General features: G+C 39.6%; 1 long non-coding RNA gene across 3 annotated transcripts in view; it reads right to left on the bottom strand.

Annotated features, from left to right (window-relative positions):
* LOC141567572 (uncharacterized) overlaps window positions 1–26,993 on the bottom strand; it is a 191,047-nt gene that overhangs the window by 161,071 nt on the left and 2,983 nt on the right. For all 3 annotated transcript variants that reach the window (XR_012490333.1, XR_012490335.1, XR_012490334.1), the window contains exon 2: window positions 17,095–17,189. This is a non-coding gene — a long non-coding RNA (uncharacterized LOC141567572). The remainder of the gene's footprint in view (window positions 1–17,094; window positions 17,190–26,993) is intronic.

The following is a 26,993-nucleotide window of genomic DNA, read 5'->3' as shown; positions in this document are numbered from 1 at the left end:
ACATCTTGCCATCCTCCACAAGATGTCTAAATCAGAGGAGACTCTCCGGCTGGTGAAAATGAACCAGGAAAGTCACGGGAATTGGCACCCTCATATTTGTTCACCAGACCACCACCACACCATACCCAGTTACAGGTGTCTGCTACCTCTCTCACCCATGTGTGCACAAACCCACTCCCCAGCGTAGACCATCAGGAATTGGGGAGAAGAGCACGCATCAAAGGCTGGAATATGATAGCCTAGGACTAAACATCCAGACATGGGGCACTTTGACTCGACACAATTCACAGGTTCTGCACCCATGAATCTTCCTTGTTCTCCCTGAGACCTTAGTCATGTTTTGGAGAATCTGGCTTGATTCAGTTGCTCTCACATGGGCTGGCAGTCAGACACCTAGTGACAAATACGCTCCACCCAGCCCTCAGTGAGGGCTCCTGGAGAGGGTGGGGTTTTTGCACAGATGTCTGCCCCACCCAGCTCAGTGTGAGACTCCAGGCGCAGAGGTAGAAACCCGAGTCGCTGAGGAGCAGCTTCTCAGTGGTCAGGTTGAAGCGGCCGTCCTGGGGCCTGGAGGCCTTCAAGTTCTGGTCACCCTCAGAGGATACCTGGCCAACACCAATGGAATAGAAAAGCAGCTGGAGGGCCCCTCCGGTGGCCTGCCGGTACCAGTACAGGTTGGGGTTTGATGTCCCCTTCACAGTGCACTCCAGAGAGAGTGGACTGTCCACAGCCTGCACCCTTGTAGATGGCCACTGATGGATGGTCTGAGCACCGACACCTGTGGGAAGTGTAAAAGGCCATTTAGAGCAAAGAATCCCACCCAGCTTCCCTTCTGTCAGACATGGCGGTGACTCAAGCCCTTCCATGGCTCAAGCATATGGGATCAGTCACGGGGAGGAGATTGGAACAGCCACAGGAGCAGAGGCCCACGGGGCCAGGGGAGACCCAGAGAGCGAACTCCTCCCCAGGGGACAGAGGAAACCAAAACCCAGCACCAGCCTCTAAGATGAAAGTCCCCCATTCATTCCAGGCAATTGAAGGAACGGTATAAAGAGAGTCAATCCAACAGCCCAGGCTGTGGATTCATGGGGTTGGGTGAGGGTGAGAACTTGAGGAGAGGCTTGCCAGAGAGGAGAGCACCCACCTAAGAAAGTGCCCAGGAGAAGGGGAAGGAGATAGCAGAACATGGTTCAACCCAGCCTTCAGCCCACTAGCGTGGTAGACACAGCTTCATCTGGCAGGACAGGTGGCCAGGCCCCTCCCTCTTGGAGACCTGCCGCCACCCAGTGGAGAGATCATTTCCCCTCAAGCTGGGGAGGAAATGAGGCTGGTCTTTTCTTAAATGCGGGATGAATCACCCCCATCTCCCTGGGAACCAGCTTCACTCAGCACTAGTTATCTGTTTTGAAATCCTGCTGAAGTCCTGGTATGTAAATATATTTCATGACTCATTAGTTACCTATAAACAAGAGACGACTCTCTGCTCCCCCTGCCCCCCCGCCCCAGGAGACCATCAAGAGTCTCTATAACCATCAGAGAAATCGTGATACTGGCAGGATGATGAAAAGGGATTTTAGTCTATCTAAAGCTAGAAACTAGCTATGGGACATGTCACCTGGGTAGCCGGAAAGGAGATAAAAGCAGATCAAGGCTCAGGAGATTTAGGTCTTCAGTGTATTCAAAGCAAAAGAGCTCAGCTCTGAGGGAAGGCACCTGCTCTGACAGCCCAGGCAGATGAACCACTGAACTGACCAGAGCTGGACGCTGGGTTCCACGTGCCTTGAAAGGCTTCGCTAGATCTGATTTAGCCTCTAAATGCAACGAGAGGTAGAGGAAACATCACGGGGCCTTGGGATGAAAGAGACCTGGGTTCTAATCACAGCTCTGCTTCTTGCTGATTTAGGAGCCCTCAGCAAACTCTGATCGTCGATTTTCTCATCTGTGAAATGAAAAGGATTATAATACCTACAAATGGTGGAAAGATGCATTTTGCTTGGTGCACTGCACGCACTCTTACAAGTGTTGGCTGATTTTCGGACTGTCTGCCTGCAGCAAAGAGTGAAAGGTTTACAGTGGGATGGGGAGGTGGGTGGGGGCTGAGGGGCATTCCCAAGCCATCAGTTCATAATAGCTAAGGTTGAGAACATGCTGGGCAGCTGGTCTAACCTCATTCTGATGAAATGAGACATAGGACCATACGATGCCTGGAAGACAGCCCACGTGTCCCTTGGGACCACCCCTTCTCTCTGTCTTTGCCAGGCTCTGTCCTCTGAGGATTCATTTTCAAATCAATTACTCAGTTTGGGTTGGATGGGGTGGAGTGGTTTAAGGTGAGAGCATGTGAAAGGCAGCAGCACAGGTGGCCTAACAGGGAGAAATGAGCCTGAAGCAAATCAGGCTTTTGTGACACGTTCCCATTTCACCAGGGTCTAGTGATGTAATGTGTTTATTGTTGTTGCTGAGGCTGTGGTAACACAATTCAAAGTTAATGTTGGGGTTCTGGCTTCTAATAGAGTTTCGGCTGTAGCCCATTTTTTGTTTGCATTTGAATGCACTCTATTAAGGGCGAGTGTTTGGGTTTCTTTATCCTTCCCAAATTTAATGAATCCTCTTATACTGTTTACTTAAATGATGACAAATCAAGTGGTAAGCGTAAGGTGTGTTTTGTGAACATTTAGAACATGAGGAAAAATAACTATGGCCAACTAAAGAAGCCACTGATGTTTTATGGTGCTTCAGCCTCAGTGTTTATAATAGGACTCAATACAATACCTATGCATGGCAGCGTTGCTGGGAGCGAGCCCAGGATATGTATGTACCCACATGCACACACACGGCCCCTTTTATCCTTTTCTTTCCCTTTCTGTCCTCCTTGGTCTTTGCTCCTGGAATTTTTATTTAGTCCTGAGTGGAGATGTGGAGGGAGGGAGGGTGGACAGCAGGTGGCAGCAGATACAAAGAGGAGGGAAACGTTCTTGCTCCATTAGGCTGGCAGACTGTCACCCCAGCGAGGGCTGTGTGGGTCCTGCATAATCAGGAGAGCTAATGTAACTCCTCAGCTGCTTTGGCTTGCCGTCATCACCAAGCAGAGAGTCCAATGCACTCTCCCTCCCTAGCGATGGCAGAGCAGATTGGAGGGTGAAGAGACATGTCAGTCAGATCAGAGTAGCCAGCTGGCTCCTGGTTCCCTGAGCACTGTCACAACGCAGTAGCTTGGAGCTCCTTCCATATGGCTGATGCCTACGAAAAATAGCTCCTCATTCTCTGTCCCCAGCTGTAATATTGCTTATTCATTCAATACATTCAAGCCATTCATATATTGAAATGCTGGCGAGGATATGATTCCTCTACTCTGTGGCAGTTGATCTCCAAGAGGGAGGAGCCTGGCCATACCTCTGGCCAGATGAGGGGGTGTTGGCAGACAAGCGGAACTGACAGCTGGTTTGAACCATCCTCTGCTCTCTCTTTGCCCTTCTTCTGGGCACTTTCTTAGGTGAGTGCCTACCTCTCTGGCAAGCTTCCCCTCAAATTCTTTTGTTACCATGTTGGGTTTCTCTCTCCACACAACATATTTAAAGAATCACTACTGACAAGATAAAGCTGTATACATGAAGAGAATGGCCATACATTTAACTCTTCTCTTTTTAATTTTCAAACTGAAATCTATCCCTAAACAGTAGATTTGGAATAGAACTGCAGGGTCTATATTTTTCTTCTACAGAAGAGTTAAAAATTACCTGGGCTGATGGAAAGAGAGGAGAGTCAGCCAAGGAGATGTTCCCGAATTTCCCTGCCCTCTGCCCTCTGCCTGGCTGCATCCTGAACAGGGAAAGAGATAAGAGAGAGTTGAAGAGGCAGAATCGGAAGCTCAAAGTTCTGAGGGCAGAGGAAAATTGTGCTAATTTCCAGGGTGGGGAGAACAAGGTCCTGAGTCCCTACTAGAGATCAGGAAGTAGAAATGGCTTGTGGGAAGCAGAAAAATGCACCCCACCCCCAAAGGGTTGATGTCCTAATCCTGGGGAGCTGTGACTATGTTGGGTTACATGGCAAAAGGGAATGAAGGTTGAAGGTGGAATTCAAGTTTCTAATCAGCTGAGTTTAAAAACAGGGAATGCAGGTATGCCCAATGGGATCACAAGAGTCCTTAAACATGGAAGAGGAAAGCAGGAGAGAGTCAGGGAAAGAGGTGTGGCAATGGGAGCAGAGTCGGAAAGATGCTGTGTTTCTGGCTCTGACGATGGAAGGGGACCATGAGCTGAGGATGCAGACGGAAGTCACAAAAGGTAAGAAAATGGATTCTTTCCTAGAACCTCCAGAAAGAAATACAGCTCAACTGACACCTTAATTTTAGCTCAGTGAAACCTGTGTCAAACTTCGGAATTATAGAACTAGAAGGCAATACATGTGTGTTGTTTTATGCTGCTACATTTGTAGTAATTTATTTTAGTGGCAGTGGAAAGCTAATACATGGCTCTAGAATGTATTAGCTTGACAAGGGAACCCGAGGTAGTCTTCAAGAATCTCTAAGGAACAGAGGATAGACCAGGGGTAGCCATGTTCTCATTATGTGAAAACAGCTGAACTGAGAGATGCCATCAGGCCTGAAGAGGCCTCCTGGTGGAGATGTGGAGGACACAGCATCCTGCACGGATCAACAGGGACTGAAGAACAGACAGACACACCATGGAGGCAGCACATATCAGTGGGACAGATACCGAAAACCAGCACAAATGAGAATTCTGAAGAAAAAATAAACAATAACCCAAGACCAAGTACCCTCTCCCACAATGCCTTTCCACTTTGTTTTTTGATTGTTTGCTTGTTTTATTTGTTTACTAGAAACAAAAGTGGCCTGACAAACACTAAAGTCAACATCAGCTATTGGATTGTTTCTTCTTTTAACATGTTTTTTATTCCCCAGGTGGGTACCATAACAGACCCACAAAATCTACCCCCCAGGATTAGTTAAATTGTGCTACATCTCTAGTATGAAATAATATGCAATCAATGAAACAACTACTGAAGGTTTCTGGGAAATCTTTTTTCATATTTATTTATTTATTTGAAAAATTATTTCTCATTCTACTGGCCAAATGACTCATAATGTTATTCCAGAAAAACAAACAAAAAAACAACAGAAAACACTGTACTCTTGCTTCTTGACAATTAAACAAAGAAATTGAGGCAATATTTTGGCATCTGAGTGAACACATAATGTAGTCAGATACATCAATTTCCCATACTTAACCTTGCATTTACACATTATAGCTTTCTGCTGTTTTGGGTTGCGTATATATTATAATCTCACAGGTGAGATTCAAGTCTAATCATCTTCAACTAGAAAGTACCTGACAGGAATAGGCACATGAAGTGTTTTTACACTGAGAATAACTACTCTTAACTAGTCTTCTTTTCCCCCAGAAAAGTTAGTTATGAGAATAGACTCTGATGATTCTAGAACATACTTGAAGAAGTATTTTTAATGAAGCCCAACTATGCTTTATACCAACATGAGAGACATATTTTAAAAGTTTTCGTCTTCCTCATCTAACTATAAGAGATCAAATATGTCATTTGTTTTCTTCTGGTTTAGTTTCTTTTTTTAAAAAAAAATGGTTTTTTATTTATTTTTTTAGCCTATTTTTCCCCGTCCCCTCACCCCCCGCCCCTTTGGCAACCATCAGCTTGTTCTTCTATATCTATGGGTCCATTTCTATTTTGTTTTGTATATTCACCTGTTTCGTTTTTTTAGATCCCATATATAAGTGAAATCGTATGGTATTTGTCTTTCTCTTTTTGGCTTATTTCACTGAGCATAATACCCTTTAGGTCCATCCATGTTGTCATAAATGGCAAGATTTCATCCATTTTTATTGCTGAATAATATTCCATGGTATATATGTACTACATCTTCTTCATCCATTGACCTATTGATGTATACCTAGGTTGCTTCCATAGCTTGGCTATTACTAGTAATGCTGCAATGAACACGGGTACATAGCCCTGTTTCCAAATTAGGTCACATTCTGAGGTGCTGGGGATTAGGACTTCAACATCCCTTTTTTGAGGGGGACACAATTTGGCCCATTTATAGCCTCCAAACCATAAACAATTAGAAAACTGGATAATTTATATGCAACAATTGTTTTCTGATATTGGACAAGAGACTGTACAAGACTATGATCCATACGAGATGGGAAACAAACGAAGCGAGGACTATTCCAGTTTTCTGCCTGGCACTGTCTGGGCTGTCTTGTGGGGAGAAGGAACCCTGGAAGAGCATGGCACCCTTGAAATCTTACTGAACTGAGGACAGTTCAGAGAGAAGGGAAAGAGTCCCAGAAATCTGCACAGAGATCTCCTTGAGTCTTTGACTGAATACTAAGCTGTGTGTGCATACAGGAAAACTCCACAAGGCCAGGCAAAGAATAACTATTGGGGGATTAACAACTACTAGTGAAATGTGGGACGGCCAATTACTAGAGCTTGCACAGGCTGAGAGATGTTCAAGATGTCCAACCAGAATAGACCCCGGTGAGTACCGGGAACATTGAGTAGAGACCCCAGAGAGCCTATAGAGTAGGACTCAACTAGATCTGCAATGAGGCTAATCTATATTCTCCCTAACAGAGCTTAGAACAACCCTTGAAAAGAATAAGCAGACAAGCTGATCTGCAAGTAAATTAACACCTTATTAGAATAAAGCTCCACACTATTTGAAAGACGAAAACAAGATCCAGGCCACAGAAAATGTAACATTCCAAATGGTAAGCATCCAGTTAAAAAGTACTGGATATAGTAAAAAGCTGGAAAATGTAACCATACTCAGCAGTCATATCAGTCAATAGAAATTGACCCAGACATGATTAATTCGAACAATAAGACTTCAAAATAGCTATTATACATATGTTTGGAGATCTAACAAGAAATACAACATAATTAGGCGAGAAATAGAAAGTCTAAAAATAACTAAATACAACTTCTAGAATTGAAAAATAAAATATCTGAAATGAAAACAACTGCTGGATAAGCTTAACATGAGATTAGACACTGCGGAAGAAAAGTGAACGTGAAACCAGGGCAAGAGAAACTGTCAAAACACAAGGAGTGAGGGGGAGACGGCTGAAAATAAAAAAGAAAGAAAACAGCCTCTGTGACCTCTTGGATAATACCAAACAGTCTAAGACACTTCTAATTGGAGTCTCTGAAATACAGGATAGATTTATGGGCTCAGTAGGTAGCCTGGGCCTATAAATGATTGCCAGATAGCGGGGGTGGGGGCAGACTAGAGAAAAGAACATGAAAGAGAATAAAACTGTTTATTTTGAAAACAGTTTTCAAAATAATAGCCAAAATGTTCCAGATTTGATAAATAATACCAACCTACAGATCCAAGAAGCTTAGCAAAACCTAAGCAGGAAAAGCCCTAAAAAGTATGGTCAAGAAAGACATGACTTCCAGTTACAATGCTCAGTGTAACTTTCATTTAAGGGTCTGAGTTGGCATAGAGCTTTAGGCTGAGAAAAAAATCATATAGCAAAAAGCAAGAAAGGAGGAATGGCATGAGCAAAGGTAGAGAGACTAAGAGTTTAGGACATACTAAGTAAAGGATAATAGGAAGGTTAGTTTAGAGAGAGTGGAAGATAATGCATGAATATAGGGTATAGTAAAATTCCCTAAAGCTTAAATATCAGCGTATGGGGAAATTCTACAACAGAGAAACAGCTACCAACAGTTTAACAACTGGCTCACAAAATTTCTGAATATTGAACAATTGGGTCTCTTGAGTTGCTACAAGCCAGCTATAGGCTATTACTGATGGAATATCAAGAAGTATGTAATAAATATGAAAACAGCATTTTGTTTTGCTTTTTTAAATCTCTTTAAAAATAATTGATCTTCTACTTCCAGCCAAAATGAAGTAAGGGACAAAATATATAAAACAACAGTTGTCAATGCATTTGACACCCAGCGACACAGGCAGATTAGAAAATGCAAAAGAAAATGTTAATGAATGCAAAGGTATAGCATTAAAAACAAACCCAAATGAATAGAGGAAAAAAGAAATTTTGAAAAGTGAACAGACCACCAATGAGTTATAGGACATCAAATGGTCTAATACATTTGTTGAAGTCTCAGAGGAAGAAGAGAGAGATGAGAAGAAAGAAAAAACTAGAAGAAATCATGACTGAAAAATTTCCAAGTTGATAAAACTCTAAACCCAGAGATCCAAGAAGCCTGACAAAACCCAAGCACACGAAATATATACACACACTCAAAAGTATTGTCAGAGAGAAGATCCTAAAAGCAGCAGAAAATAAAGACATGTTTTGTACAATGGAACAAGGAAGATAAAAGGTTTTTTGATAAAAACAGAACAAGCACAAAGACAGTGAAGGAATAGCTTTAGGGTTCTGAAAGGAAAATATTGTCAACCTATACCAAGTGAAAAGCTTCATAAAATCCTTCTTAAACACGCCTGGTATTTTGCCAAATTTCCATTCTGGATGCCAGCTACATTTTTCCTCCTCTTTCTTTCCACAGCCACTCCCATCCTCATTATTGTCCCAGACAATTCAGCTCTTGAAGAGAATATCCAGCAAAACAAAAGTGTGATAGCAGATCAGCCCCAGTTGGAAAGCAAGTTCACGACCATCTCTTCGTATATAAGCTTGATTTTTTCTGATGTCACCCTCTCACTTATCCCCCTTCACCAAAATTGACTCATTAAAATATTTTATAGACAAAATAAGTCTCTATCTAGGGAGAATTCTGCTACTTAGAAAACAAGGTTTTCTCCCTTTTGTTATCCACAAAAATTGGTAAAATTATAAGAATTAGTTTGGGACAGAGGGCAACAATAAATATAATTTAGTATTCTGTTCCTGAAGTTACAGTGGTCCAATTCAATGGGAAAAAGTAAAGTAAAAAAAAAACACACACAAAAAAAACAGATTTTTAATGAGACCTCAGGACTAGGATACGAACTTGGGAGTCTTTTCTATAAAGATAATAGTTGAAACATTTGGAATGGATGAGATCTCCAAAGTCACAAGGAAGGTAAAGAACAAAGTCTAAAATTAGGAATTGCTGAAAATGCAACTTTTTTTGGCAAAGGAAGAAAAGAATGTGAAGAAAAAAGGTAATCCTAGAGGTAAGAAGAGAAATGGGGTGGCACCTGGAAGTTAAGAGACGTCTGTGACTCAAAAGAAATAGTAACAGGATTTAAAGAGATATAGAAAGGTCAGTGAAATTAGGACTGAGTAAAATCACTAGTATCCGTGATTAGAGTCCGTGAGAGCAGCAGACGTGGAGTACTCATTTGACAAGTATGGGAGTGCAGAGGATAAGAGAAGCATTCAAGGGAACAGTAGAGTTGAGTAAAGTCTTTTATCCCCACATGACTGCAATCTGATTGTGCTTGAAAGCCAAGAGGAAGAAATCTGTGAAAACAGGAAAACTGGAGATGTCAAAGAGTGAAGACAATTGAGACAGACGGAAGCACGAGGAATTTATTCCTGGACACCAACAAAGGGAAATTTCTTCCTCTGAAATAGGAGAAAAAGAACAAAAAATGTATAAAGGTCAGACTCACAATGAAGAAGGCCAAAACAAACATACTGAAAGATGATTAATCTAACTAATGATCAGTGAAATACGAATATTTTTAAAAGCAAACACCATTTCACCCATCCGATCAGCAAAATGAAAGGAATCCATAACATCTGACATTGGTAAGCATGTGGGGAAATACATATTCTCACCCACAACTACAATATGAACTGCTACAGTCTTTGTGGAAGGTAATTTGGCCACATTTATTAAAAATGCACATGATATTTTAATCAGCAATTCCCTTCAAAGAAACAATTCCATAGAAATACATGTACAGGGAGGCAGAAAATTTTGCCAGTATTAATGTTATAGCATTGTCTGTAAATGGCAAATATAGGAAATATGTAAATATCCACCAGTAAGGAATGGACAAACAAATATCTATACACATAAAATACGAAGCAGCAGTACTGTTGAATGCAATAGAGCAGTATGTGGTACCATGAAAATATTCCCAAGATATGCTATTAAGTAAAAAAAGCAAGCTGCCAAATAATATGTATAAAGCAATGTGATTTATAGCAAAATGCATATGCAGAGCAGTTTGTGTGTGTGTGTACGTGCACACACACATACACATTCATTTATTCAGCCAGTAATAATCGGGTGGGTGCCTGCTCTCCATTCCAAAGTAGCTTATTTTAGTAAGGAATGCAAATATAGAGAAAGAAAAAGGGCTGAAGAAATGCACACTGGATTGATAATAATGGTTATTTCTGAGAAATAAAGCAGGTGAGGGAAGTATCGAGAGAGCTTTGTTAGATTTGCAGTGTTTATGTTTTTTTAGGTAGATGTAGTCACATAATGTGTGTTGAGTACTGTCGACCGAGCCGCAGCTCAACCCACTTCACTTATTTGAGCAGGTAACTAAGTGAATTATGGTCATTCGACTCAAACTCCATCTTCCTCTCTTCAGTTCATAGTAAATACCTATTGAGAACAGCAGCAAACAATGTGCAGAGCAGTTCAGACAGACAGAAACTCGGGATGTCCAGTGAGGGACGAATAAGAGAGAGAAACAGAAGGAATGTTATGAGTGACTGAGAGAGGAAGAGAGAATATGTGGATTGGAAATGGTGACAGAAAAGATATTGAGAAAGAATCGTGTTGTAAGACGACAAAGGCATTCGGTGTTTGCCCAAGTGGTATAAGATCTAGGCTCTGGCGGGGCTACTCAGTAGGCAGCCTGAGCCCATAAATGATGGCCAGATGGGGGCGGGAGCAGACTAGAGAAAAGAACATGAATCACTTACTGAGTCATCTTAGGATTTGAAAATGGGTCAGCAGAGGATGCTAAGCTATAGATTTCAGGAGGGCTGTGGACATAAAAGGCAAGGACTTCAAATAATGACGAGCAGAGGAAGAGTGATGAAAATGGCCGCAAGTACAGCCAGTCCGACCGCCACCCACCAGGGCCCCTCCTATGGTGTTGGTTTTGGAGAGCCTGAAAGAGGGGGAGGAGCAGTCTGGAAAGGGGAGAGCTAGACAGGGCAAGGATGTGATGCTAGAAAAAACTTGAGGAAAAAACAAAACAGTATGTACAACAGAGCAGGTACCAACTGCATGGTGTCAACAACCACAGGATGAGACTGGGAGCTACCACCAAGATGGCAAAGAGCCGAGGCAAAACCACCAGGGTGAAAGAAAGGGTGGTGCTCTGAGCTCTGGGTGTGGTTCATTGGGATAATGAAAACATTTGGGCAGGTGACAAAAAGGAGAGCCATTCGGGGGAAAGTCAAAATGAGAACTGGGGTGTCCGGTTGCTGCCATCCCCAGAGCAAGGTGCCTCAAAGCGGGAAAATCAAGTTCAAGAGGGGAGAGGCCAATGAACATACACGCTCACTCACACACACACACACACACACACACACACACACACTTTCTCTCACGCGCACGCCCTAAGATTCCGAATGTAAGATGGTAATGAGTCACATCAATAGCAACAATTATTTGACCTGTCAGGTATGTCAATTCTTGACTATGTGACTAAGAGCAACGAGGATAGGAGAAGCTTCATTTATATCTTCGTTTAAAATCTTGCTGCGCTCTGTTAAAAGTTATGTGCTAGATTATAATTGAGTTCTCTCTTCCTTAAAGGAAGTTGAGAAGAAGCAGTTCGGAAAAGTTCCAGGGAAGTAAACAGTTGCTAAAGAAAGTGTCTCATGAAAAAAAAAAAAAAAAATCAACTTCATATGCAAATTGAAAATCAATGACAAGGGAATTCCCAAGACAAGTTTAAAAATTAGTGGGCTGAAGAGATATAAGGAATGGGCAATTTCTTTTTTCTAACAGATAACATATGAGGAAGAGTTGTGTCCAGATGCAATCTAGTTGTTTTCATACATTATCACCACTAAGGAGAAGCTGTGTAACCCTGAGAAGTAGTGGGTATTTGTTGCATTTAACAAATGAGGACATTGGGTCTTGGAGAAACTAAATCACATGTCCAAGGTCACACAACACAGGCAACCTCTGGGTTCCATCTAATGTGGACCGACAACGAAGCTCATGTGTTTAATGTACTCCACTCCATTACTTCTCGTCGTAAACCGAGAACAGTGGGGATTATCACAGCTGCTTTGCAGACCACAGTGGTTCCCCTAATGTCTATCAGTGCTGACTCTTTCTTCCTCAGGCTGTGTTCTGAGTGGAGAAATGTTTAACGACTTAATCCTGACGGAGACCCTCTGCTGAGGAGACCTTCATTATCACCCTGACTCCACACATAAGAAAGCACAGATGGGTTAGATAATTCTGCCCACGGTCACTAGATTAGCAAGTACTTAGTTGAGCCAAGAAACCAACCCAGGCGGTCTGGCTCCAGAGCTCTTAATGATGGTGTGTCGTATCAGGGAAAAGAACCATCTTTTGCTTCCCCCATGGATAGAGAAACAGGAAAAAGCTAGGATTGGAGGCAAGAGATGAAAAATTTAATTTTCCTCTTCACAAGAGTGTTTAACAAAGGAAAATTGAAACTGGTATTTTTTTTTTTTTTTTGCTAGCATGTACATTTGCAGTCTTAAGAATTTCAAATATTTGAAAGGCAATGGGAATTTCACAGAAACTGAGAATTTCAGGATTCCCAAAGGACTCCACGAATTAAGGGCCTGTAAGCAAAGACAAAAATGATCAAAGGAAAACTTGTGAAGGGATCAGGGAATATGAAAAGAAAAATAAATCCAAAGTTGAATCAACGTACAAAAATAATGTTAATAAGAAGAATAAACACTTAATGAGTATTTACCGTTACCAGACGTTGTTATATAATAGAAGCATGCTTCCGGTGCTAGAATGATCCATAAATGCACTCAGAATGTCCCAGAACATGGAGTCATCAACCAGTGGAAGGAAGATGGGACTGAATGACCAATCATATCTTTTGAAATGAAATTTGTTTTTAAATGTAAGTAAACATGGGCCTATTCTTTGAATGATTCTAGATTCTATGATTCTAGAAATAAAATAAGATTCCAAGAGCATACCCAGAGAAACAAATTGCTTGGAGAGCTGTTACAACAAAACAAGAGAAGCAAACACACACACACACACACACCCTTAGGCAGAAGACATCCACGGTCTGCATCTGTAGAATTTAGGAGCTAGAAAAAAGCATATGATCAGGGTTACACGGATGTGAAAAAACAAGATTTCTAGGAACATTGTCCAAGGAAAACCGGTTGATTGAATAAAGCATAAGATGCTGCTAGAAGTCAGTCAAAGATATATTCAGGGCCCAAATAAGGCCTAGGATATGCATTTCAATCAAGAACCTCCTCCTGCTTTTTTCTCTTAAGCTAGAAGTCTCCTAAAGATATCATTACTTCATTTGATCACAGTGGTAAAAAACAACGAGCATAGTATCTAAGTATGTCTGTGAAACCTCACTCCTTAAAATATTTATATTTGAAGTATATTTAAATACAATACCTCTCTACCCATAAAGACATAAATATTACATTTAATACGGCCCAATGCTTGATGGAAGCCAAGTAAAGAAATTTGAGTAACCTAGGAGTTCCTGCATTGCGGGGGTTTGATCTTGCAGAAGTAACGCTCCATCCTTTCCTAAGGATTTTGAAAGGTGAGCAGAGTGAAGATGAGGCAAGGTCCCCTAATGGGTGAGTAAGGTCATCAATAAGATACCAGTTATAAAGTCTCCCTCCTCCAGTTCTCCTTGAAACGGTCCCTCATGTCCTTGATGTCATAGCTGAGGAAAGATCCACAAGAAGGCTGTGTCACCATGTGGAAAACACACACAGAGAAAGAGTTGGCTGCTGTGTGTTTCATAAAAGCCCAAGGTGTGGCCACTACCCCCAGGCTTAACGACTATCCTTAGGAAAGAAAACAACAGTACAAAGTAGAAGCCCCTATTGTGATATTTTCACTAACTGCAAAGGTTTGTCTAGGTCAGGGGAAGGCCCGTATTTCTTCCTGACAATGTCCCAAGTCCAAGGATAGTATAGAATGAGAAGATAAAGATCAAAGTAAAAAGCTGCTATAGGACAACGGGTCTAGACTTCAAAAATTTTGATGTAATGAAAAACCAAGAGAGAAGAAAGTAAAAGATGTTTGTCACGTGCATATGCCATATTATTTACATAAACAACATACCTGACATTTATCTATTGTTACATGAGAAAGTTAGAATCTGTTATAGAGACAAGAAAGCAAATAAAGAGGGTAAAGAAACTAAGTGTAGATGCGAGCAACATTCATAAGATGCTAAATACAGATAAATAAGTTAATAATCTCTGAGACATGTACAACCAGATAAATGCAGCTGGAATGTGCCAAATATAGACAGAAAGGGATAGGGAAGAGAAAGGAAAAAGAAAGAAAGAAGGAAGGATGGAAGGGAGGGAAGGAGTTCTCAGGTCCTTGTAATTACGCAAGTTCTAAAGTGCCCTGAATTACTCACATTCAGGCTTTTACGTGAAAGAGAAATGAACCTCCATCTTGCCAAAGCCCAGGCTTTTTACCAGCTCTAGACAGTTTCACTCTGGGCTTCTTTTATTCAAATGGGAAAAAAACATTTTTATTTTTTATTTTTTTGGTTTAAGCTATGACTTTTAACATCTCTTAGCAGCAGAAGAATGCATAACCTAATTGGTGTACACTCAGAATGGACAGCCGTGTTTTTTGACCCTTGCCTGGCTCATTTACTTCATAAGGCAGCACATGGAAAATGCTCAGAGTTGATTTCAGGCCACAGGTGGGGGAAACAAAGCAGAATGCAAGGACTGTGTGTGTGTGGGGGGGGGTGGGGTCTGGTGACAATCAAATGTATTTTAGAGCTGAACGTGATGTAAAACAATGGCTTCATTTAACTGCCTAGGGTGCACTCCGGGACAGGAAAAGCAGAGGGAAAAGAAAGAAAAGAGAAAGCAGAAAAATAAGGCTCTTAATGTAAAATGCTTTCTGTAGCCAGTATTTCATCCCAAAGATCCTACATGTACAGAAAAGGTCAAGGCAGAGGCACGTCTGGACAATTATTCTCCCTGTTCAACCCAAATTTTCCTTTTTTCTATGATTTCTGGATCTAACTTTCCAGTATTTTATATTCAGCTTTCCATAGCCAGGTTTAGCCCTTTACATATTCACAACTCAGTATGCTCATTCTTTTCTCTTTATTCTTTTTCAAAACTCTGTCCCCTCCTTCCTGCCAACTTGTTCTCAAAATTCCCAGAGCTCTTGCGTGAACCAGAAACGTGTCCTCTCTGTACCTGGGTCAAATTCATATAAACACGGCGTGAGAGTGGGGGTGAGCAGAAAATCACTTAGCCACAGGGATGGTGTACAGGGAGGAGATGACAGCAGTCTTACAAATAAATTGCTCACACACAGATGCTCAGATAAATCTGTCATCAAAAGAAAATCGGAATGCTTGGCCAAGGGGAAGTAAATTCCCGGAGGTCAATCTTTTGTTGGTCTCTTTGATTTTCCTCAGTAATGGGTCAGTCCTACCATCTGCCCCCAAGCTCAGATGCTATCCACATGCTTCCCCTGTGTCCCAGCTAGGACTTTGGATTTAGAATACCCTTGCATTCAAGGGGCTCCGATTAAGAGAGAGAACAATGATCTTTAACACTTATATATTACATATATACCACTTCTGTGTACTTTTACATATATTATCTCATTTAATCCCCCATAACATGTTCAATGGACCCTGAGAGACAACCAGCCGGTTCTTTTATCTTTTAAATAATTTATCATTTTTTAAAACAAAACCGAGCCCGCGTTTTAGTTTGTGATAGGCATGTATGAGGTACATGTGTAATCTTTACAAGACTTTAATACCCAGGCCGTATTTTACAGTCAAGGAAACAAAGATACCCAGTTCGTAAGTGCTACTGGCATAAATATATTATTAGTAAAGATATTTTTAATGATAATACCTACTGCTGATGGGCTTAGAAGACAGCATGATATTTCCAGAGGGCAATTTGCTAGACATATATGAAGTCATTGAAAAAGCAAACAGTCTTTGAGTCAGCAATTCCACTTCAAGGAATTTGAGCTAAGAAAATCATCAGACATTTAGCACCCCAGGTGCAAAAAGGTGTACTGCAGACTTGTTTATAATTGCCAAAAACAATACTGAAATGAGCTACATGTTCAACCAGTTAGTCAGTGTACTGCAAAACGGCACGTTTTTCATAGTGCAAAAACTTGTTTAAGATTATTTAACGATACAGAGAATATCGATAGCCAAACAAGATTTTAGGAGTTTCAGAAAGACCAAAGGTGGCTCCAGCCGAAGTGATATATAAATCAGAGTGGAGAGAGACACAGCTCAGTACAGGTAGGGGGAGAGAGCAGCAGGTGAGGCAGTGCTGTCTTCCAGAGGCCCTCAGAGCCACAGGGTGCAGACAGCGTGAGAAAGACTCCACACAAGACAGTGGGATGAAAGCTACATGCATGTTCAACGGCTGCTGAGTCAGAGCCTCCCTTCTGACCTCCCACATGTCTGAATATGTTTAAGGAAAATGTCTATAACAGGAAGCTGGCAAAACACCTTCCACAGGAATGAAACTGTTAACCTAGGAGGGGCAGTGGCGTCCAGAGAAGAGGTTGCCAGCTTGCTTATCTGAGCAGAAAGCTTGCCCATCCACACACCACACCCACCAACGGGGTGCTTGAGTTAGTTTTCTCCTGCAGAGAAGAGGCCCCTGCTATCAGAGGCAATGTTGTCGGTTACAGGTAACAATCAACATATTTTTTTTCATAAATATGATCGGATGACCAAATATCAGGCGATATTTAAAAAAAAAACAGCGGTGGCAAAGACAATGCTATAGATTTATCAAACCATTTTATCACCCTCTTAGGAGTGCAAGAAAAGTACATTTCCCAGTTCCCTCACATCTAGATGAGGCCGGATAACTAGTTCTGAATAGTGGAATGTGAGCAGAAACATATGTCACTTCCAGACTTGACCAAAAATACCAAGTCACACGCGATCCTTCCATTCCTTACCTTTCGTGACAATGAGAATCATTGGGTCGTCTGAGGTCTCTCACATAGAAGGAGCTGCCCAGGTGAGCTTCTTGACCACAAAGATACGCGCTGGCCTTTATATAAAAAGAAAACAAAATAAAACAACTTGTATCCTTTTTCTGAGTCATCTTTTTTTACTTTATTATAGTTTATCAGTTTAGTTTGGTATCTTTTCATTCCTTCCAATATGCAATTAAGAAAGTGACCCATCCTTAGCCAATTTTTTCCATCTTCAAGGTTCCAGCGAGGATGGTGTTCTGGGATTGTCTAAAAGAATCCTCATGCCCCTTCCCTGTATTATTTGCGACCAGAGACGGCCACTCTGTCTAAGGGTGTTCTTTGTTTTCTTACTTACTCTCTGTTAAATAAATGTACTTTCACTTTAAACTCTATATCGGCTCAGATTTGAATTCTTTCCTACTTGACGCCAAAGACCCTCTTTTCTTTTCTTCTAACACTTCTACTTTTCTATATCAATTCAGTAAAAAGAAAAGAGAACACAGATAAAGCACACCTGTCTATGAAGCTTCTTGACCTGGATATGACACAGGTTATCTCTAACTGCAAACCCTGGGGGAACCTAGTCACGTAGACCCCCGTCCCATTCTCTACCTCTAGCTTTATTGTGTCTTTTCTATTTCTCCAGATCCTCGCCCTTCTAGCTCAGATTCTACATGAAAATCTCCAAGTGGCCCTCCATGTGGTAACATTTTTTACATGTTAGGAAAAAAGAACAGAGGTACGAAGAGATTATGACCATGATATAAAGAAAGTAACTCATTCATGCATCCTTTCCTTAAAGATACATGTCATTTTGTACCAATACCTTCTTTAAGAATCTTGTTAGTTTACACGTTTGCTTCATTAGTAAATTAGGAAGTGATCTTTTAATAGCTCAAGTAAGACAAAAAAGAATTGTTGGTAGATTTTCCCAGAGAAACAAACATAATCGTTCTATCCCAGGCAAAGTAACATTATGACCATGATACACTCTCTCTTTCCTGGTAAAATAAGAGCCTGGGAGATCCAGCTCTGGGGCCACCACTAACTAATGCCCCTGTTGTTATTACCCCCAACCCCCACCAGAGTCACCGATGACACAAGAGTCCTGAAGTAGTGGAGATGACAGCTGCTTCTCTTTTGACCAGTACAATTTATTGACAGGAAATTGTGATCCCTTTTGACTGCTTTTTTTCCCTTTGGTATCCTAACATTTCCATCTCATTGCTATTTAAAAATAAACACAAACCCCTACACATTCAACACTTTAGTACGTAAAGCAATTGAACACTGCTCAAGCCCCCAGACCCAAATTTACATATACATACAATAATCAGCAAAAATAAAAAGGGGGTGGTCAACCTGCCTTTGGAAGGAGAATTGCATTATAAAAATGCTTACAAAAAAAAAATAATAATAATAATAAAAATAAAAATGCTTACAGAATAAAAATTTGCCAATATTCTTCTGGGTATTCAGAATCTAAAGTATTCACTGAAGAAGCTATCCTAAAATCTTAAACTTTCTAGTCAAATGAGAAAAAGAAGAAAAAGAAAGCTAGGAGCAAATCTCACTCTCTTTATTTTGTTCACCGTTTGGACTATTTATTAGCAATTGCACAAAAAGTTATTGCAAATTATTAGATATAAAAGTCCATAATACTAACCCACTCTGCTAGTTATCTGCAGCCGCCTACAAAATATGTAGATTCTCATAGACAAGTTTGTTTATTTACCATGATTATTAGTCTTCAGAATGAATTACCTAAAATCAAAATGTGTCGCTGTACCCTTTCTAATCAGCTACCTCACTTAATTCCTACCAGATTCAAATTAAAGAAAATGATGGCTCTTGGAGACCATTAGAAACAATTATCCTTTCTACAATCTATAATTTGACCATGGATAATTACATGCTGTAACAATAGAATAATTAGATTTGTTTCTCTATCTATTTGTGTGTGGCCTAGTCATGCCACATTTGCTAAATTATATTTTTAAATGACCTATTAAAATTAGTCAACTCTATAAACATCATGGCTAGGAAACATTTAGATATTGCAATGTGGGTGAAGCTCAAGGTTGTATTTTGGTTTCCTTAATATTGGAAAAATTAATTCAATAAAAACTTGAATACCAAATGATTTCAATGGGCTAGACACTGTTGGAAAATACATAAGCAAACCTGACATGGAAATCATTATGGAGCGGAGAGTCTGGGGGAAGAGAAAGACATTCCTCAAAAACCACACAAAATATATACATATTTACAAACTAAGATAAATATGATGAAAGAAAAAGCACAGTCTCTGTGAGTATTTCAGAAGGTTTCCCCGAAATAGCCATCTGTGAGCTGAGACTTTTTTTCCTTTTGGTAAAATATACATAACTTAATATTTATCATTTTAACCACAATTTAGTGATATTTAATATGTTCACAATACTGTGAACCACTGTCTATACCCAAAACATTTTCATCTTCCCCAATGAAAACTCTGTTTCTATTAGACAATAACCCTCCCTCCCTCCCAGCGCCTGGTGACCTCTATTCTATTTCCTGTTTCTGTGAATTTGCTTATTCTAGCTACCTCATAAAACTGGAATTATGCATTATTTGCTCTTCTACATCTGGCTTATTTTACTAAGCATAACATTTTCAAGGTCCATCCATGTTGTAGCATGTATCAAAATGTCATTCCTTTTTCTGGCTGAATAACATTCCGTTATATGTATACACCACATTTTTTTTTATCCATTCATCTGTTGATGGACACTTGGGTTGTTCCCACCTTTTGGCTATTGTGAGTAATGCTGCTATGAACATGGGTGTACACACATCTGTTCCAGTCTCTGCTTTCAATTCTTTTGGATACATACCTAGGAGTGAGATTGATGGGTCATGTGGTCATTTTATGTTTAACTTTTGAGAAAACTATCAAACTGTTCTCTATAGTAGCTGCACCATTTTGCATTCCTACCAGCAATACATGGGAGTTCCAATTTCTCCACATCCTCACTAACATTTGTTATTTTCCATTTAAAAAAAATTATAGCCATTCTAGTAAGCATCAGGTGGTATCTCGTTGTGGTTTTGATTTGCATTTCCCTAATGACAAAAATGATGTTGAGCATTTTTGCTTGTGCTTAGTGGACATTTGTATATCTTCTTTGGAGAAACGTCTATTCAATTCCCTCATCCATTTTTGAGTTGGGTTTTTTGGTTTCTGTTGTTGAGTTTTAGAAGTTTTTTGTTGTTGTTGTTGTTGTTTAAATATATATATTCTGGATTTTAATCACTTATCAGATATATAATTTACAAATAATTTCTCCCATTCTGTGGGTTGTCTTTTTGGTTTCTTGATAGTATTCATTGATAAATAAAGTTCTTAATTTTGATTAAGTCCATACCTATTTTTTTCTTTTGGTGCCTGTGCTTTTGGTGACATGTCCATGAAATCATTGCCAAATCCAAGGTCATGAAGATTTTCCCCAAAGCTTTTTTCTAGGAGTAAGGTTAGGTCTTTGACCCATTTTGAGTTACTTTTTGTGTATAATATAAGAATCCAACTTCAGTATTTTGCTTGTAGATATCCAGGTGTTGAAAAGACTGTCCTTTCCCTACTCAATGTTCTTGGCACATTTGTCAAAAAATCAATGGACCAAATATGTGAAGGTCTATATCTGAACTGTGAGCTGAGATTTTAAGAATGAACAGAAGTTACCTAGATGACAAAAGAGAGAGAAATCCCTCTAAGTAGAAAGATGATTTTGAGCCATAGTAAGTATTGACTTTCTTTTCAAGAATGTAGCATAATCTCATTCTTCTGTTTATCTTATACATGCTGCATTACATTCATCTGATATTTAAAATCTCTGTTGGGGGAGATAATGAATTATTTACTTTACTCTGGGGTCTCCAGCAGAATAATATACGGTGGGATTAAACCCATTCTCTTTCTTCATCTTGCAACCAGTGAGAGTTATAAATATGCCGTTTTTCTTCTAGTATCCAGCTGGTAGCAGTGATTCAGAAAAGCACAACTCACAAGGTCAAACATTAATTCTCATGGATAGTACAGAACTAAATTACAATAAGGAGGAAGAACCTAATTATTTAATTAGTGAAGCCCACCTTGCCCATAATAAAATTAGTAATTACACTATTATAAAGAGCAGTGTTAGAAAAGCTTCTTCTAGGCAATTAAAAGGTTTGTGGAGAGAAAAGGAGGAAATTAGTGTTGTCAGAAAGAATGTAATGAGAGTTAACATGGGAAATTTCTGTAATTTATACTAGTTTTATTTAACATCTTACATTATCTGTCAAATGTCTCTACTTCATTAATCTACTTTGAATGGAATGAATGAACATGATCCAGTTAAGAAATTTACTCTGATTTCCAATATGGAAATAAACCGTTTCATGTTTTCATTTAAAGTGATTAAAGCCTTTAAGCCTATATTTTTGTTGAATTTAAATGTGATAATCCATGATTTTTAAAAATCATCTCCCACTTTCATACCACATTCCCTTGGGTTAATAATAAATAAAAAGCGAGCTCATTTCTAAGTTTCATCCCTTTTCATGATTGCTGCTTTAGCTACACAAAGACTCAGGTGAAGCTTTGAAAGTACCGCTCATAAGAGCCTAATCAATTTTGTAGATATGTCAACATCATCTTCCCATTTCTCCTTGGGTTGTGAAGGTACAGGGAGAAAGACAGGTAGAAGAGGAAGAGAGGTGGCAATTTTCTCCTTCCAATTGTATGTGGATGTGTTCGTATTTATGTATGTGTATGACTATTTAAACTCCACGTTTAAATATTTCAAAGTTACATATTTAATTTTAGCAGTGTTATTTTGTACAGTCACTGATGGTCCCATTTTTATGTAAGAAACTAAAAGGTCAACTGTCCCCCAAATACTGTGTCATTTATACAAGCATATCTAGAAATGCAAAAGACAATTCATTTAAGTATATTATGAAATGTGAGCCTTTTTGTTACTTGCTACATGAAGAAATTTCACAACATACTTATGCTACTGACTTACCATAGAAATTATTCTAGACTATTATGCTCATTAAGACATTGTACCCCGTTTTACATCTGTCACTTTAATTACACTTTCTCTATTTTAATGCTTTCTTGTTATCTTTTATCTATTTTGCCTTTGGAGCAATCGACTATATCTATTTGCTTTTATCTATGATTTATAAGGTTAACACCCTATTTTAAAGATAATCTTACAGGATTATCTTAAAACATTGAAATTCTTTTTACCCAATTATGCCAACAATAACTATTGATTTCCTTTCATGGAAGTCAAAGACGGTACTACTGATGACATGCTCATCTTTGCTATTTTCCTTTCGTATTTTGCATTGTACTAATCTGGAGTTTAAAATTTTCTTTAAAAAAAGTAAAGAAAATAAAATCTTCATTAGAAAAAAAAAGACTTTCATTTTATATTTACATTGAGTATGTTACTTTTGTTTCCACAATTACCTTCACTAACTTAATTTTCCTCTTTTTATTTCTTAGTAATTTGCAGGCTTGCATTTTGTTTTTTTTATTTTATTTATCCTACAATTTTAGATAGTTTCCGTGATTATAACCAATTTTCCTCAATCGCAACTTCCCTAATAAAGAATGCAATTGCTTATTCATCTCTTAATTGTTCAGAGAACGTTTGTACTGTGTCTTGCTGGAAAACAGACTTGAGTGATGAATGCTCTAAGAGTTTGCAGCTCTGAGAATGACCTCATCTTGCCTTTTGCAAAGAATAAGCCCTTGGCTGGGGAGATAATATTTGAGTCTATCTCCAATAGGGAAGTATGAAGCTGCAGGTAACAAAACAAAACAAAAATCACAGTTCCAGATGTTTATTTTTCTCACGTAACAAGAAGTGTATGTAGTTGCAGGCTTTGGCTCAGCTGCCAATATGGCCTACAAGCCTGTGGTCGGCAGAATAATGGTCCCCAAAGATGGCCACCTCCTCATCCTTGGAATCTGTTGTGTTAGTTTACGTGGTAAGGGGAAATTAAGGTTGCTACTGAACTGACCCTGAGAGGGAGAGATCATCCTGGATTATCTGGGGGGGCCCAGTCTAATCACAAGGGTCCTTATAAGTGGAAGAGGGAGCAGAAGTCAATATTGCTGGCTATGAGTTAAGGAATGCGGTGGCCTCTAGAGGTCGCACTAGAAAAGAAAGGAAAATAGTTCTCCCTGGAGCTTCCAAAAGGATCCGCAGTTCTGTCTACACCTTGATTTTTTGAGCCTACTTAGACACATTTCGGACTTCTGACATTTGTGTTGTTTAAAGCCACTACAATGGGTTTTTCTTGTTTGTGTGTGTGTGTGTGTGTCATTGATAAGAAACCAGTACAATGTCCAAGGTATGATTACAAAGCAAGACAAAGGAGATAGTATCTTTTTATTTGTATCTTTTTATCAGAAATCCAGAAGCTCCCCCAACAGAATTCTATTTTCTTCTGGTGCAATAAAATTAAGTCTGGTATCCACTCCTAACTGTGAGAAAGGCTAGGAGGGCAATTATTCAGCTTCTCAGCCTCAACATTTGGGGTAGCCAAGGAGAAGAGTTGAGACGCTTTTCCAGAAGCTGGTCAATAGTGTTTTATCATTTTCTTCTGAAAACCCTGAGGGCATTATTTATTAATCAGTGCCCCAGAGAAGAAATACGAATGTGTTTTTAACTCTTATTAAAAGTAAACTGTGTGTTATTTGTAAACTTACACAGCAATGACTGTAAAACTTTTACCAGACTATATCTTGGCATTGATTTCTGCTTATCAGTTTTTCTTAGAAGATCACAAAACCTCTAAATTTTCAGTCTCCTGACTTTTCTTTTAGTTAGCTCCACCATTTAATGCGTATTTTTTGAGTACTTAATATGGGCCAGATGATAAAATAAATTTCTTTAATTTTGCCTTTTTATTTTTTATTTTTGTGTATTTGATCTGTCTTCTTTCTGGAATTATTGTCATTTTAAGGTTAGAATTCCCTATTGTATTGTCCAGACTTTTACCTACTTTGTTATTTAAAAAAATAATCTATGCATGTCTCACATCTTAAATATCTTTCCCAGGTTCATGATATATTTCACCGGTTTATTTTTCCTGGAGTTTTGTCAGTTTTTTCTTTCTGCACGACTAAGGTTTTGTTATGGCCATTGTGCTTTTCTTGGTTTTTTTTCACTCCCTTTTATCCCCCAACCTTTATAAATAGTTTCCGTATCTGTTTTTAACTCACTAAGAATATAAAGTGGAACTTTTCCTTTAAACTCTTGTGTCTTTACTCCATTTCCACTTTGCCTCAGATTTTTAAAAGAGCTCAAGTTTTGTTGCTGTTGTTTACTTGTTCTTGATATTGACTTGTTCCCTTTGATATTGGTGCTTACAGGTCTGATGGGATAGATTCCAGAATCCTATATGAATGGAGAACGAGAGAGAGAGAGAGAGAGAGAGAGAGAGAGAGAGAGAGAGAGAGAGAGAGAGAGACTAAAACAAGGAAATACCCGGCAGGCCGAGAACCAGGAAATGATCGAGCCACATCTAGAGCTAGAGGCAGACCTTGGAATAAGGCAGGTCACCCTTCCTGTCTGGGGCAATGTAGATGTTTCAGAGAACACTATCCAGGACCAGAGATGGAACACATGCTGCGTGTGACAGAAGAGCCGGTTGTGGGACCACCTGTTCCATGTAGCACATCATCGCATCTCCTGTCTGCATGTGAAGGGAGCAGACCCAGCACAGTCAAGGGAAAAAGTAGAGTGGTATGGGTCACTAGCAACCCTGTCCTGCCAAAGTCCTAGAAAGATCTAGGATCTTTTCAACCCTTATTGTTGATATGAGTAACTGCAGAAGGATTGTTATTTTTCTTGAGTTGACATCATAGTTATTTTAGTGAGAGGAGGCTTTTAGCGTTTCCATTCACTCCACTGACTCCCTAGGAATCATCTTTGCACATTAAAAACACGTATTAAAGATGATGGTGTGGGGAAGTGGAAATACTGGCAAGGATGTCCTGTGAAAAGCCTTCATCCTCATAGATTGCAGGAAAAGATGTAGGTCATTGTGATCGTGCTAGGTAATTTGTGGCAGAGGCTGCTGGTTGCCTCTGGAATATTCTTTCTCTCCTCTTACTAACTGAACTTTAATTTTGCTCAGTGCAACCTGCATTTCCCAGTCCCTCACAGGGAGGGAGTATCATGTGACACAGTCTTGGCCTAAATATCTAAGGATATGTTACTGGGTGGAGCTTCCAGAAAGGTTCTTTAAGGGGTGTTAACTCAGCTGAATCCATGCCCTTCATTCTGTGCCCATCTTTTTCTTGACTGAAACTAATAGACATTACATCTGGAGCTCGGGCTGACAGGCTGAGAACCTGAGAACAAGGCCTCATCCTAAAGATGGAGGGACGGAAACCTAAGTCTTGTGGACTTGGGGCTTCCATGACATTCCCGGATTGCACAATTTGTTTAACACACTGCTGTATAACTTTTCTGTTGCACGCAGCTGACATCAATCTCTAACTGACAACGCATTCTGTTATGACAAAGGAGCCCTCTTCTTTCTCTCTGTGCACTAATACTTCCAAACGTCTTTTTCTTATTGCTTGGTTAACGTCATGTCAAAGCGAAGGCTCTCATGGTAAACTGTGAAGATTGCTCATATCCACTGAGCATTCAGGATCAATCACCATTCATCTACAAATCGAGCGTTGTCCTCAAAACAAGCCACTACTGTGGGAGAACCCTAGCACACTCCAGAAGCTTCTAAACAATGGGGGCGGGGGGGGGGGAAGATTCAGTTGTATAAATGGGCATTGGGAACTTTTATTGGATAAAATATTTTGAGACCAGCCTCCAGCTTTGGGGAAGTATAGCACCGGGAGGCCATAGGGCCTCCAGACAGTTCCGGGAAGGGCCCGGCCCCTGTGGGTTTGTGTATCTAGAGCTATAATTAATGTTTTGGAACAAGAGGTCTGGGGCAATAAAGCAAATTCCTTTATTGCTTTTTACTAGAATTCTTAGCACTGAAATTACTTATAAAGTTTCTTGTTTATAATAACATCAGCTTGCATTAGCTGTTCTAAAGGGAAATACGGAAGAAGACATGGTGTATCCTTGGGGAGTGACTGATGCTGAAGAGAGAAAAGCCCAAGAAAGAGGCAAAAAACAGGAAAAAACGAAAACAAAATAAAGATGAGGAGGAGAAGAGCCAATCAGAGCCATCCCAAAGCACCTGGAGTTTTCCACTAGGGAGCCTCTTTTGGTTCCAAATTTACATTATAGGTGGGTGTGTCCCAAGACAATGAATTTCGTGGACCACAAACTTTATTAAGTCCTGTCCTTCAGCACAGAACAAGTTTAAATACTATTATTTTTATTCACTTACTCTAAACCACCTCTAAATGCCTAATACGTGCCAGGCACTGATTATAATGAAGATTTATGTTCCACTTTCAAAAGGAATTCATTCCTTTGCTTTTTAACAGCTGCAGATGGCAGGAAGCATAACATCACAATGCATTCTGTGCTATCCACCTACCTTTAAAATTCAGTTTGATAATGCGTAAGAAATTATGATACAGAGCCAATTATAATCACAAGTTTAAACCTCTTTCCCTCCAGAGGACAATGCAGCTTTCTTTGAGGGCTGGATGCCTCTCAAATTTTATTAACCAAAGAAAAATAACTAATTACATAAGTCTCTAATAACAAAAACTTAATATCATATTATAGGCATGTAATAGGTAGTGCAAACAATGAGATATGTCAGACATTAGAAAGGAGTAGAGATATTTTTACTATCATGTCAATACATGATGTGTTGCAAATCACTACTGGAATTTCTGGATT

Source organism: Rhinolophus sinicus, linkage group LG11 (assembly GCF_036562045.2).
Source record: "Rhinolophus sinicus isolate RSC01 linkage group LG11, ASM3656204v1, whole genome shotgun sequence".
Taxonomy (NCBI): Eukaryota; Metazoa; Chordata; class Mammalia; order Chiroptera; family Rhinolophidae; genus Rhinolophus; species Rhinolophus sinicus.
Note: the sequence above shows the minus strand (reverse complement) of the source record. Positions and strands in the feature narration are given on the sequence as shown.